We start from the raw sequence: 15,988 nt of genomic DNA, 5'->3' as shown, positions 1-15,988 counted from the left end.
GGGAGGACAACATAGGTCATGGGTGGGAGGAAGATGAGGAGGTAGATGCAGCGAGGAGAGAGTACGTAGAGAGGCTGCTACAGGAAATGGAGGCAGAAGCGATGGAGGGATTAGATTCGGACTTCTCCGGATCGAGTCTCTCCCTAGACTCAGAGGTGGGAAGCGACGTTGCCGGCACAACAACACCTTTGCCGCAACGACGATCACAACGCAAGAGGCGGATCGTAGAAAAGACCAAACCGGACGATGACGCACCAGAAATTGTGTTTAAAACACCGGTGCAGAAACCCGCAACACCATCTGCGGCAAGAAGGACGCCCTTCACAAAAGTGGGTGGCAATAGTGTTGGGCCAACAAAAAAGACAGTAAGGAGTGAAAGTGACCCTGACCTGGCGAAGGCGAAGGCCGAGTTGGCCGCCGCTACCCAGAGAGACACGGAGATGGAGGTGGCAGCTGCAGTAAAAGTGGCTGCTCCAAAACCGGCGAAGCGCCCTACCACCCGCAAACCCTCAGATGAGGATGCGAAGCGCTCCGATGTCCTGGTTTCGGATATCCAGGAGTGTGCCATGAAGGTCCTTGATGCTGTGAGGAAGTCCGGCCACCTGAAGGGCACAATCGTGAAAGAGATCAAGGACGCCGTCGCTACCATCCGCGCGGCGTCTGAGTCATTGGCGGGGAGGACGTCATCAACCGAGTGCGCAGCATTGCGCCGTGAGAACTCTCGGTTGGCGAGTGACATGGCGGACATGCGCGAGTTAATGACGGGCATCAGAGAGGAGTCCGCCAAGTACTATGTGGAGTTGCGGGACCTCAAAAAGAAGATGGGGTCCGGCGCCCAGGGCGCTGATGAACTGGTGATGCTCAAGGCTGAGAGGGCGGAGTGGGAGCGGGAGATCGCCGCGACCCGTAACTCCTACCAGGAGTTACTCAAAAAAAGCAGTGAGGACCGCCTAGCGCTCACTGCGGTGCAAAAGGAGCTGGCGGAGGCCAAAGTCGCACTGGCAAAACTGTCGGAGAGTGCGGCCATGGATGACACACCCGATGCTCAAGGTGTTGAGCCGCGTGAAGCACCGGTGATCACCGAGGGAGTCGAGGCCCGGATTGTTCGCCAAATCGGGGACATTTTCAATGCCCGATTTCAGAGAATTGAGGAGCTCGTGGGCAGGCCGAAGAACCCGCCACCTAAACGGGCGGTGGCCGCATCCCGAACACCTGGGGCGGTCGCGAGGGGAGGAACTGCAGCTCCTGTAGCTAGCACCAGTGGGTCGGGGGTGAGCGCTTCTCAGCCGCCGCCCTCTACCAAAGAGCAGTGGACGACTGTTGTTCGGCGGGGAAAGCGCGCCAAAAGTGGAAAGAGCCAAGAGTCGGCCCCACCCACCCAGGCGTCCTCAGGAAGTGTGAAGCCCGCTCAAAAGGAGGCTCCAAACGTGGCTCAGAATGAGGCCAAGAAGAAGAGAAACGCACGGAGGAGACAATTCCGCCAACCGCGCTCATCGGCGATAGTCTTAACACTAAAGCCGGGAGCTGCGGAGGCGGGATCTAGCTACACGTCGGTGCTCCGAGAGGCCCAACAGAACATCAAGATGGATGCCCTCGGAATCACCGAACTTGGCTTCAGACTGGGCATTACGGGGTCCCGCATTCTGGAAGTGCCGGGACCGGTGGAGGAAAGTGGTGGGAAGGCGGACGCCCTCGCCGCAAAACTGTCGGAGGTGCTCCCGGCAGAGGTGGTCAGCGTCACCAGGCCGGTCAAGTCCGCGGAGTTCCGCGTCTTGGACCTGGACGATGCATATATTTGCGCAGGCCTCCGTAAAAACGGGGGAAATCCGGCGCTCTCCCTCCGGGAGTGGCTCCGTCTGGGTCCGAGGCCCAATAGGAGTGGTGAAGAGGCTGGTTGACGCTGGCAAAGTTCGAGTGGGGTGGACGATGGCGCGGGTGCGGTTTTTGGACCCCCGGCTGATGCGGTGCTACCGCTGCCTGCTAACAGGTCACGTGGGCCAGCGCTGCACCGCCAAGGAGGACCGCGGCGGAGCCTGCTTCCGCTGCGGACAAGACGGCCACAAGGCCGCATCGTGCACCGCCCCCTCGCCGCACTGCCCTTATTGCGCGGCGGCGAAGAAGAAGGCGGACCACCGTATGGGCAGCACCAAAGGGTGTCGCCAGCCGAAAGTGGCGAGAGTGGAGGAGATGGAGGCCGAGTCCGGCCCTTCACCTCCCACCAAGGGCCTCGCGGCAGCCGATGCGGGGGCGTCGGCTGTTACCTAAGGCGGAATGAGGCCAGGAGTTGGCGCGCGTGGTGTCCGCACGCGCCACTCAGGAGTTGGGCTGAAGAGCCCGCGCTGCCGGGGTTTACGGTTGAATGTCTCGATCCCGTGGCACCATAGCGCTTGGTAGGAGTCCGGCAGTACCCCCACGCTTCCCCCGGGGCGTGCGGGTCTCCATGATGGATTTCCCCTTGTAAAAAAAAAAAAGGTGTTTTCTATGTATAATATTTATGTCTTTACGAAAAAAAACATATCTATGTATTTGTATCAGTTATCTAGTACCCATAACACAAGCTTTAGCTAGCTTAATTTGGGTCTAGATCGCGATTGGGTCTAGATTGTCCTGAGATTATTATTATTAGAATATAGGAACAGTACCTACAACAATACCATTGACGTGTTATAATTCCGGAGGACTAAGATGCCATGTCTGTATATCCTGCAGTTACTACTTAATCTCATTTTTCCACCGAAATATTACAAACTAAATGTATGTGGACTGTAGATCTGGTCAAGATAGCTGGAAAGCGTTAGTTTCGTGCAACACAGGATCGATCATCATGGGGATTTTTGGGAGAGCTTGTTCAGCAATGGACATCTTCCGGGCTGAACTGATGAAATGGATGCTTAAATAAGTGAGATAAAGGTAGGCAAGCATATGAATTTTTAGAATGTCTGCCTCGGTTCTAAAGAATGATGTACAACAAATAGTTAGTTTATAATAGCTAGCTAGACAGCGATTTCCTCTGCATGGAATAGTGATCTTAATCAAGTAAAGAAAATATATTTAGTTAGATAATAACCCAAAAAAACTTGATAATTCTACTTAAAAATGTCAATATTTTCATACAACATTCCATCTCCGCTTTCAACCCCTTACAACCCTTTTTTCACACTAAAAAGCCTATGTTTTTTCCCAGGGCCTAGACTATCTGTGTATCAAATTTCATTTAAATTGGTTCATAATTTTGGTCTAAAATAGTGGCAAACAGTTGTTTTGGCATTTATAACAGTATTTATAATAGTAAGTATTTGTATATATATATCTATATGTCCTCTGGTACATATAATACTTATTTTAGATAATAAGGCTATGTTAAGGCACAAACATAAATGAGTAATGCTATTGTTGTGTCTCTGGTTTCACGTTTCGTATACCATACGTTCATAACTTAGTGTAATAATTTATAAGTTATTTTAATATAACGATTTTGATCCTGAAAAGGTTTATCATATTTTACCAGCAACTTATAGTCCACGTTCTCAACATATAGTTTAACTAGTATAGTATATAAATGCAGTAACCGTAACATTACAGACGTAGTGGTAATTTGTTGAAATTTTCTATAATCCGAACTTTCTAGACTTTTATAAAGTTTTATCTGCATTTTGATAGTAAACAGAACTGATAATTTTATATGTATAGATTACAGCTTTAAAAGAATAGATACATGTATTGAATAAATACAACGTTTTTATGAACTTTAGCTGATTAAGAATACTCTATACAGATTATAATACGACCAGCATATTCTTTTAAGATAATGAGAATTACCTGATAAGTTAAATTTAATGCCTGAATATTAAATATAAATTACGAAATTTGAAATTTAATAATGTCACTCACCCGTTGATTTCATTCATTTCATTTCGCCGCTCACAAAGTTTGAGCGGGTGACAACATTGTGACAGGCCGTGTGTTTTCACATCCACTCGTACACTTGATATTCAGTTTGCAATATCTTTGTTTAAACTTGAGACAGCCTTCCGGATTAGGTTAGATTAATTTTGATGGACTGTACAGAATTGTTTAGTTGACAGCCGACTTAAAGGGCGAAATTATTTTATAATTTTCCAGTTATAATTCGGAATTGTTTTAATTAAAGTTGTGAATTAATAATGGGATCGTTAATGCTTTTCGTTGACAGGGGATTTGTAAATAAGATGGATAGCAATTATATAATTAATTTATGAATGAATGAGATGATTTTCTATTATGAAATGTGTCTCGAGTGAATAGGGTTACCATCTATACAAACATTAAACCAGAACTAGAAGCCCAAAAATCTTATAATTAATATATAATTTCTCATTTTACTACTAAAAATAAAAGGTACATTAATTATGAAATAAACATTTAAATAAACTGAGTGGGAATCAATTAAATCAGTACATAGTTAGCTTGTATTACTTTCGAGATATATTAAATAGTGAAGACTTCGTTCATATAGATTAAGAAATTAAAATAATACTTACATATTCTCACCTTCCTGTATAATATTAATATAATATTATAAACGCGAAAGTTCGTGAGTATGGATGGATGTTTATTACTCTTTCACGCAAAAACTACTGAACGCATTATGATGAAACTTTACAGTAATATAGCTTATACATCAGAATAACATATAGGCTATAAATTTCATGCCGGTGAAACCGCGGGCACAGCTAGTATATATATAAAATTCACGCTACATGTTTCAGTCACATTTTGCGATTTGATTTCAATGTCTGCTAAGTACGTCATAAACCTACTTAAAAAATAGCCAAGGTAAGTAGTAAACATTATTTGCTATAATTATTTGTGTTTGATAGTAGATAAAAATGAATCGAAATAAAATCGAATGGTGACACCATCTTGTGCAAATGGTCAGAACTAAAAGTGATGCCACTACTCGGCGATAGATGGCGATACTAGTATCAGTTGCGCACGCGCAGCAATTAACATTAATACGCGAAGGGAATAATTTAAAAGAATAAGCCTGTGCCAGCGAAATTTACGTAAATTAGTTTCTGTTATATACCTCTATATATAAACAATGTGAAGTTTATTGAAACAGTTTTTTTTATATGTAGAATACATTGCTTTTGCACTATATTAATATGAATTATGTGAGATAAACTTCAGTTTCTTTCCGTTTATATTTTGTCATTAAATAATATCATCTCCATTTCTGTTGAAAATTAACCCTTCTTTCAAAAATATTTTGTCACAGTCCTAGAAAACAAGTAAAAACTTGAAAGAACTAAACAGCAAAATAGCTTATGTAAGTTTATTAGAGCCTTGGACTCTTTGTGAATAAACAAATTATTCATTACATACTGCATTTCAGATAGGAAGAATAAATAAATGTAACAATATTCACGTATGCAATAAGTATGCTCTTTCATGAAGTTATTGTAGAGCTCTAAAACGCATTCGTTTACTTGTTCTTCGGCGATATTAATCTACATCTGCTTTTCATAAACCAGCCAGTATGACATCCGCAACGTGGCTTAAATTAACATTAACTTAAATTTCGAACGAAATCCGTTCCATTTTTAACCCAATTGTCATGTTTGTTTTTTTTCTTAATTCTACAGTTCCGGCGCATGTAATTGGATACGAGGCGTTTGGAGCTCCGTGAAATCACTAATCCGACTAATTCTGACAACCATATGTCACGGGGTAACGAGTACGATGGCAGCAACCTTAAATATGACGTATGTTCAGGTCTCATAAGAGAACGTGAATATTTCTCAGAAGAAAAAGGTACAGTGATATTATATTTTGATATATTTTATGAGTGGCAACCGTGAAATAAATAAACGTTCCACGAATATTAGTATAGTTTAAGACGGGTCACTTCTTAATTATTTAAATACTACATTTTTATACCTAAATTAAAAAATAACTCGAAAACTTGAAACAAACTTATTAAAAACCTTGCTTTACATAATACATCCTTTTAAGAATTGAGAGTTTGCCGACTGATTTATTTTAATATGATATCTTGATTTTTGATATTATGCATTTTTTGATAGTTTGTATTCATACTAAATCATAGGAATACCTGTATTTAAAGTAATGTTAAATGTATATAAATAAAAAAAGCAAGAAAACTTACTTCTAATTGCAATCTCTTTCATTCCGAATGAACTAGTAGTATAAAAGATGATTATTGATAACTGCTTGAAATTGAGTCTGATTTAATAAAGTTCTATTTCAGGGAACTATTGACGTTCTTGAGAAGACAAAACGTTTAAAATTCGAATCAGCGGTGCCTCTCAAATAATTTAAAAAAGAATGACACAGTTCGCGGCCCCGCATACATATAGCAAAAAACTTCCAACACATGTTGAAGCTGTAGATATAAATATTTGAGGATAATCAAGCGCCTTTTTGTTAAAATTTATACCCTTCTGTACGATTTATCATTTTTAGTTTTTATATTACATTAGTGGCGTATGACTATTAAGTATGTGTATGAATTTTACAGAGATATAGACTATGTAAAGACAGCACAGAAGGTTTGTTTTGTATTATATAATCAATACATGCAGAATTCCCTATCCTAATTTTATTAATACAAAAGTAAGTCTGTTTTGTTTATTTGTTTATTAGCTTTTAATTTTCTAATCTAGTCGACTTTAATATTAATAATAGATTGTATCACCACGCTACCGGTTATCTTTTATCTAAAAGAAAACATACGTAGCCGGGATAACTAGTCTCAAATAAAATTTTCAAACTACTATAGTTATGAAGACATTTGACTTTATTCTTGCTACGAGCATGGGTGGCTCAATCAATAAAATAAAACTGCAGTGAACGCTTTAAAACTAATGCATCAGTAAGACAGATGTGGAGTTAGCAGGATTATCTTAAATAAGGCCACCTGTTCAGAGTCACGGTGTCGGTAGCACGTAGAAACGGATGCGTATATATTTAGATGGTTTTTATTGGCTCCAATGAAATATGGCTTTCGGATAATACCGGGTTTATCAGAATGGGTATAGGCAGGACCGTCTCTGTATCTGTAAATAAAGTATTGAACGTGTTATTGTGGAGTCAATTCCGAGATGATACGATATTGAAATTCCTCCCTAAAAAGTAGATAACTCGCACAATTCTACAACATGCGTATTTTCAGTGGAAAATTTGAAATGACCTTTGTGACAAGTGTTCGATACAATACGACCTCGTTGGTCTAGCGGTTTCTCACACCGCCTTATATCTGTTGATAACGGGATCGATTCCTCGCACGTTACAAATATTTGTATTTATGAGTATGATTGTTTATATCGTCTGGGTGTTTTCTATGTATATGTACATAGTATAAAATAAAATCGTTGTCTGTCCGTCCCTATGTATACTTAGATTTTTAAAACTACGCAATGGATGTTGAAGCGGTTTTTTTAAATGTATAATACATGTAAACCTGGGCGAGCCGGGGCGAGTAGCTAGTTATATATATATATATATATATATATATATATATAAACACCTCTTTGGGCACTTTGTTGATCACGCCACAAGCGAAACACTTGCTGATTCCACCTTTTGCACTGAATAACTTCACACCTATCGCGTATATCTCAGGCGGTATGGCAACGTCGCATTCTATTTTGCGATGCGGCCATATATATTCGTCGATAGTACGATATACTCGACACTTTTTTTACTAATAATTCGTGACTGAATGGCTTAAATATATTCCAAAAATCAATTAATTATGTTGATCACTTTATATACTCGTCCTTACTGCGATACTTATTTTCATCCGAATATATATAGATACCGTAACGGTCTATCAATTATGAATTTATTAATTTACTAATGTAGATATTTTATATTCGCAATGCTCCATACATGCAAGCTCCAGCAACGGTGGAGCGGTCCCCCCTGCACCGTACACCGCACCTCGCGCACACAAACAAATTAGATATTTTTTGAATACACAAAGACTTTTTGGCTCTGTATATATATTTCAAAAATCAATTAATTGTGTTGATCACTTTATATAATGGTCCTTACTGCGATACTTATTTTAATCAGAATATATATAGATACCGTAACGGTCTATCAATTATGAATTTACTAATCTAGATATTTTATATTCGCAATGCTCCATACATGCAAGCTCTAGCAACGGTGGAGGCAGGGGGAGCACCGTACACCGCACCCCGCGCACACAAACAAATTAGAATAAATTAAATTCATAAGATTATTTATATATTTCGACTGCCTCGGTGGTCACACCGCTTTACATCCGATGGTCACGGGTTCGATTTCTCGCACGGTGCAAACATTTGTACTCATCGGTCATCGATTGTTTTCATCGGTCTGGGTGTTTTATATGTACATTATATATGTATTTACAAAATAAAAATATCTATTTATATCAGTTCAGTATCAGTCTGTGTTAATTGTCCAGGGCTATTTATTATATTTTTATAAACGGTTATCTTTTTCCATCGCACCGCTCGCTATCGACAGTGAATTCATAGAAATGTCACTCTAAAAACAAAAATAGTTTTGTGTTTTGTATTTCAAATACTAAATGCAAAATAGGTATTTTCAAAATACTTTTTCAAAATAAAGTACCTTTTGAATTTTTGTCCAAACCTCAGATATTTTATTTATTTTAGGTATATCAATCATTACATAGTGTAGTATAAAACAAAGTCGCTGTCGCATCTAACAGTACATAAACAAAGAAAGAAGACTTTTTGGCTCTGATACCGTAACGGACTATCAATTATGAATTTATTATACCTAATCTAGATATTTTATATTCGCAATGCTACGTACATTGTAATATGCGCCTCCATTCATTGTAACGGTGGAGGGACTAAATAGTTGAATAAAACTGAATAAGCAGTTGCTCCACTCTATAGGTATGCGTCGTCGTCGTATGCTGTTCATTTTTTCACTCGTTTTGGCGCCAAGAGAGGGTCACATAGTCGTGGTCAAGTTAAGAACTTATAATTTAATTTTAATGACAATAGATACAAGTAAAAAGTAGGTATTATATTAATGTACGTAAGTACTGTACTTAAAAATATTTATTCTTTATTGTACATTTGAAAAACTTAACACTTAAGGACTTGTACATATACACGTACATACTGCCATTTTCTCTTAAAGACATCCAGAGAAGCACTATTTATCAAATACGCGGGGTGCACCGACCTTTGACCTTATAACACCTGATTCGCGCGTAACGAATTACATTGATTACTTACATTACTATTTTATAGTGGATATTTCACTATAAAATATTATTATTTCTTTAGATTATGACATAATAGCATAGTTTACATGATTTTAAGTGAAACATACGATAAAAAAAATTCCCGTAAAATGTAAAAGATAAAAAATGGTTATTGTTGGTTATCCTTGAGAGATAGACATATACCATCACGGACTTTTTTGTTGACCTTATTTTGATACATCTCAAAGCACTAGACAATACGCATTTTCATTAAACAGTATTGTATTTTTTTTATTTATTTAACTTTAATGCACAAAAAAATTTGTACATGTTGCGGACTTAATATCTTGCCGCGTTATTTGCCAGGCAACCATGAGTGGTGCAGCGAAAGATTATTGGCGGTGCACTAATATAAATAAGAAATGTCAAAAAAAGATATATAAATACAAAGCAAAATATACATTTCTATAAAAAAATAACAATATACATACATAAATATATAACCCATAAATGTATAAATAAACACATAATGATCCGATAATCAAATTATAAGTACAGTCTCAAATTGAAAGTAAGAAAAACATATAGAGAGAACTATAGGGATATAACAGAAAGATGTGAAAAAAGGAGAAGGACAGTAAAAAAGTTATATATGTTTACATGAATTTATTACATTATTATATATATTAGGCATACGACTAGCCTTATGACTGTTACTTTTTTTTTTAATCTATACATCTATACATGTAAATAAAATTGGAGTGTCTGTTTGTAATATTGAAATAACCGTTTTTTACTACTTGCATATGAATATAAATACGGTACATACACCAAAATAACATATTTTACAAGTTTTGTCTGTCTGTCTGTCTGTTTGTTCCGGCTAATCTCTGAAATAGCTGGACCGATTTTGACGGGACTTTTTTTGGCAAGTAGCTGATGTAATAAGGAGTAACTTACGCTACTGTTATTTTAGAAAAATAAAATAAATTTTCACGCGGACGAAGTCGCTTTGGCCAGCTTAGATATACCGAGATTAATATTTAAGTTGCTATTATGTTGTTGACAAAATTTTACTGTAATGTTACTATTACGTTATCCTACACAATTTGTATTATTTTGGATGAATAAATAAATAAATAAATAATAATCTATACATCTATACATATAAGTAAAATTGGAGTGTCTGTTTGTAATATTGAAAAAACCGTTTTTTACTACATGCATATGAATACATATAAGGTACATATACCAAAATAACAATTTTTATAATTTTTGTCTGTCTGTCTGTCAGTCTGTTTGTTCCGGCTAATCTCTGAAATGGCTGGACCGATTTTGACAACACTTTTTTTTAGCAGGTAGCTGATGTAATAAGGAGTAACTTAGGCTACTTTTATTTTAGAAAAATAAAGTTAAATTCCACGCGGACGAAGTCGCGGGAACAGCTTGTTTTTAATAAAAACGGTTTATTTGATAGAAAAAACATCTTTTTTGTGGTACTTGAGAATGTTGAAGCCTGTTGTTTGTAATATTGAAATAACCGTTTTTTACTACTTGCATATGAATATAAATACGGTACATATACCAAAATAACATATTTTACAATTTTTGTCCGTCTGTCTGTTTGTTCCGGCTAATCTCTGAAATGGCTGGGCCGATTTTGACGGGACTTTTTTTGGCAGGTAGCTGATGTAATAAGGAATAACTTAGGCTACTTTTATTTTAGAAAAATAAAGTTAAAAACCACGTGGACGAAGTCGCGGGAACAGCTAGTGTATAATATATTAGAGATACCTACGTGTTTTTTATTGATGACTAGCTGTACACGGGATTTCGTCCGTGTGGAATTTAACTTTATTTTTCTAAAATAAAAAGTTAAAATGCGGACGAAGTCGCGTGTACAGCTAGTTTAGCGATTTAGCTAGCACACTGCTATAGGGTTCGTTTCCTCGCACGCTGCAAACATTTGTATTCATGAGTAGGATTGTTTGTAACGGTCTGGGTGTTTTCTATGTATAGATAATATATATGTATTTACGAAAAAAATCTTTGTATTTATATCAGTTGTCTAGTACCCATAACATAATCTTCAGCTAGCTTAACTTTCTAGATGTAGCTGTGTGAATTGTCCTGAGATTACTATTATTATTAAATGGTACACAGGTAAACTACTAACTAGGCCATATTGGTGTTGTTTGTTATGGTGAAAAAACTAGTATATATATAAGTTACACGTACAATTTCAAAGACTTATTTCTTCAAAACTACTGGCCATTCTGAACTTTTATAAAACTTTAGGGTTTGTATATGTAATGTTTGCATATAAAATATGATTAAAGGTTACCAGTGTATTTACACTTTTACTGAACAAACAGAGTTGTTTAATACTGAAAATATTGTGTGGAAGGCATCAATTACTTTCAGTGCATGTATAGCTTTTCTCTTTTCCTAATTATTATTATTATTAAGTTTAAAATGGTTGAATTTTACGTAAGGGGTATTTATACATTATTTCTAATTTACCATTTATTTTAAGTTTTTTAAACTCTATTCATCGAGACCTATCTAATGAGTCCAAACACGATATTTCTGCTGTAAGTTTTCGAAGAGTATGTTCATCATCTGATAATACTGGTGCCAGCATGAAGTCAAGGTTAACAGATAACTAATTACTTTTATTTCGTCAAAATCTTTAGATTACGTATAATAAATTCATAATATCCCTACCTATTCAAATCAAAACAAGTATTAGGTACTTCATTTACTAGTATATAAATTCATCAACACACAAGTAAATGATTTTTAAATATATTCAGAGCCAAAAAATCTTTGTGCATTTAAAAAATTTTGCCGATACGGATTCACTATTGCAAGAAATTGTTGAAAAAATGCATATGAATACATATAAGGTACATATACCAAAATAACAATTTTTATAATTTTTGTCTGTCTGTCTGTCAGTCTGTTTGTTCCGGCTAATCTCTGAAATGGCTGGACCGATTTTGACGGTACTTTTTTTGGCAGGTAGCTGATTTATAAGGAGTAACTTAGGCTACTTTTATTTTAGAAAAATAAAGTTAAATTCCACGCGGACGAAGTCGCGGGAACAGCTTGTTTTTAATAAAAACGGTTTATTTGATAGAAAAAACATCTTTTTTGTGGTACTTGAGTTGAAGCCTGTTGTTTGTAATATTGAAATAACCGTTTTTTACTACTTGCATATGAATATAAATACGGTACATACACCAAAATAACATATTTTACAATTTTTGTCCGTCTGTCTGTTTGTTCCGGCTAATCTCTGAAATGGCTGGGCCGATTTTGACGGGACTTTTTTTGGCAGGTAGCTGATGTAATAAGGGTACTACCTAGTAACTTAGGCTACTTTCATTTTAGAAAAATAAAGTTAAAAACCACGTGGACGAAGTCGCGGGAACAGCTAGTGTATAATATATTAGAGATACCTACGTGTTTTTTTATTGATGACTAGCTGTACACGGGATTTCGTCCGTGTGGATTTATTGTTAAATTCCACGCGGACGAAGTCGCGTGTACAACTAGTTGTCGGTAGTCTAGCGATTTAGCTAGCACACTGCTTTGATTCCTGCTTGGTGGTCGAGGGTTCGTTTCCTCGCACGCTGCAAACATTTGTATTCATGAGTAGGATTGTTTGTAACGGTCTGGGTGTTTTCTATGTATAGATAATATATATGTATTTACGAAAAAAATCTTTGTATTTATATCAGTTGTCTAGTACCCATAACATAATCTTCAGCTAGCTTAACTTGGGTCTAGATGTAGCTGTGTGAATTGTCCTGAGATTACTATTATTATTAAATGGTACACAGGTAAACTACTAACTAGGCCATATTGGTGTTGTTTGTTATGGTGAAAAAACTAGTATATATATAAGTTACACGTACAATTTCAAAGACTTATTTCTTCAAAACTACTGGCCATTCTGAAATAAAACTTTAGGGTTTGTATATGTAATGTTTGCATATAAAATATGATTAAAGGTTACCAGTGTATTTACACTTTTACTGAACAAACAGAGTTGTTTAATACTGAAAATATTGTGTGGAAGGCATCAATTACTTTCAGTGCATGTATAGCTTTTCTCTTTTCCTAATTATTATTATTATTAAGTTTAAAGTGGTTGAATTTTACGTAAGGGGTATTTATACATTATTTCTAATTTACCATTTATTTTAAGTTTTTTAAACTCTATTCATCGAGACCTATCTAATGAGTCCAAACACGATATTTCTGCTGTAAGTTTTCGAAGAGTATGTTCATCATCTGATAATACTGGTGCCAGCATGAAGTCAAGGTTAACAGATAACTAATTACTTTTATTTCGTCAAAATCTTTAGATTACGTATAATAAATTCATAATATCCCTACCTATTCAAATCAAAACAAGTATTAGGTACTTCATTTACTAGTATATAAATTCATCAACACACAAGTAAATGATTTTTAAATATATTCAGAGCCAAAAAATCTTTGTGCATTTAAAAAATTTTGCCGATACGGATTCACTATTGCAAGAAATTGTTGAAAAAATATATATCGAGTATCTACTACTATCGACGAATACATTTGGCAACAACGCATGGTCTCGGCCGGAACGGCAACATCGCATACTAGAATACAAAGATAGTGGTAGAACGCGGAACGGCAACATGTTGCCGTTCTGCCACAACCGTTATAGTGGTAGAAAGAGAGAGACAGTGGAATCAGCAATATCTACGGATCGTGGCTGGATCAACTAAGTGTGCAAGTTTATATAAATGTATATATATATATATACATTTGTCTTTAATTCAAAGGAAATATAAATAATGAACGCATCACATTTAAAACAGTATAAATAGTTAATAATTTAATAATAAGTTAATAGTTTAATAAGTACGTACGTAATATTATCACATGGTAACAGCACGTATTATGGCAAAAATAAACATCGGCTGATTTGAAAAGATTTATTATAGTAATAATAGTAATCTCAAGACAATTCACACAGCAAGTTAAGCACTGAATTTGTTATGGGTACAGAATATAAATATGTGGTAAATACATATATATTATCTATACATAGAAAACACCCAGACCGTTACAAACAATCATACTCATGAATACAAATGTTTGCAGCGTGCGAGTCGATCGACCACCAAGCAGCAGCGGTGTGCTAGCTACGCTAGACTACCGATAACTAGCTGTACACGCGACTTCGTCCGCGTGGAATTTAACTTCTTATATTTTAGAAAAATAAAGTGAAATTCCACACGGACGAAATCCCGTGTACAGCTAGTCATCAATAAAAAAACACGTAGGTATCTCTAATATATTATACACTAGCTGTACCCGCGACTTCGTCCACGTGGTTTTTAACTTTATTTTTCTAAAATAAAAGTAGCCTAAGTTACTCCTTATTACATCAGCTACCTGCCAAAAAAAATCCCGTCAAAATCGGTCCAGCCATTTCAGAGATTAGCTGGAACAAACAGACAGACGGACAAAAATTGTAAAGTATGTTATTTTTGTGTATGTACCGTATTTATATTCATATGCAAGTAGTAAAAAACGGTTATTTCAATATTACAAACAACAGGCTTCAACATTCTCAAGTACCACAAAAAAGATGTTTTTATTAAAAACAAGCTGTTCCCGCGACTTCGTCCGCGTGGAATTTAACTTTATTTTTCTAAAATAAATGTAGTTACTCCTTATAAATCAGCTATCTGCCAAAAAAAAGTACCGTCAAAATCGGTCCAGCCATTTCAGAGATTAGCCGGAACAAACAGACAGACAGACAGACAGACTAAAATTATAAAAATAGTTATTTTGGTATATGTACCTTATATATATTCATATGCATGTAGTAAAAAACGGTTATTTCAATATTACAAACAGACACTCCAATTTTATTTATATGTATAGATGTATAGATTATTATTTATTTATTTATTTATTCATCCAAAATAATACAAATTGTGTAGGATAACGTAATAGTAACATTACAGTAAAATTTTGTCAACAACATAATAGCAACTTAAATATTAAATCTCGGTATATCTATAGACTAGCTGGCCCCAGCGACTTCGTCCGCGTGAAATTTTATTTTATTTTTCTAAAATAACAGTATAATTACATCAGCTATTGCCAAAAAAAAGTCCCGTCAAAATCGGTCCAGCTATTTCAGAGATTAGCCGGAACAAACAGACAGACAGACAGACAAAACTTGTAAAATGCGTTATTTTGGTGTATGGTCATATTGTAGCAACAAAACGGTTATTTCAAACAGACACTCCAATTTTATTTACATGTATAGATGTATAGATTAAAAAAAAATTAACAGTCATAAGGCTAGTCGTATGCGTAATATATATAATAATGTAATAAATTCATTTAAACAGAAATTGCGGGAACATTATTTAAATTTGTAACTTTTTTACTGTCCTTCTCCAATTTTCACATCTTTCTGTTATATCCCTATATTCTCTCTATATTTTCTGTTTTTCTTACTCAATTTGAGACTGTATTATAATATGATTATCAGATCATTATGTATTTATTTATATATAATATTTATACATTTATGGGTTATATTTAAATGAATTTAATCGATAAAATCGTTGTTAAGTATTAAATTAATTTTAAGTGATATTAACTATTATATTATGCATAAAAAATATTTGTAATAATAAAGAAAATACATTTAAAATGTTTTACTTGTTGTGT

Source organism: Achroia grisella, unplaced genomic scaffold, assembly GCF_030625045.1.
Source record: "Achroia grisella isolate CSIRO2021 unplaced genomic scaffold, CSIRO_AGI_Agris_v1 utg780, whole genome shotgun sequence".
NCBI lineage: Eukaryota > Metazoa > Arthropoda > Insecta > Lepidoptera > Pyralidae > Achroia > Achroia grisella.
This window is presented reverse-complemented; position numbering follows the sequence as displayed.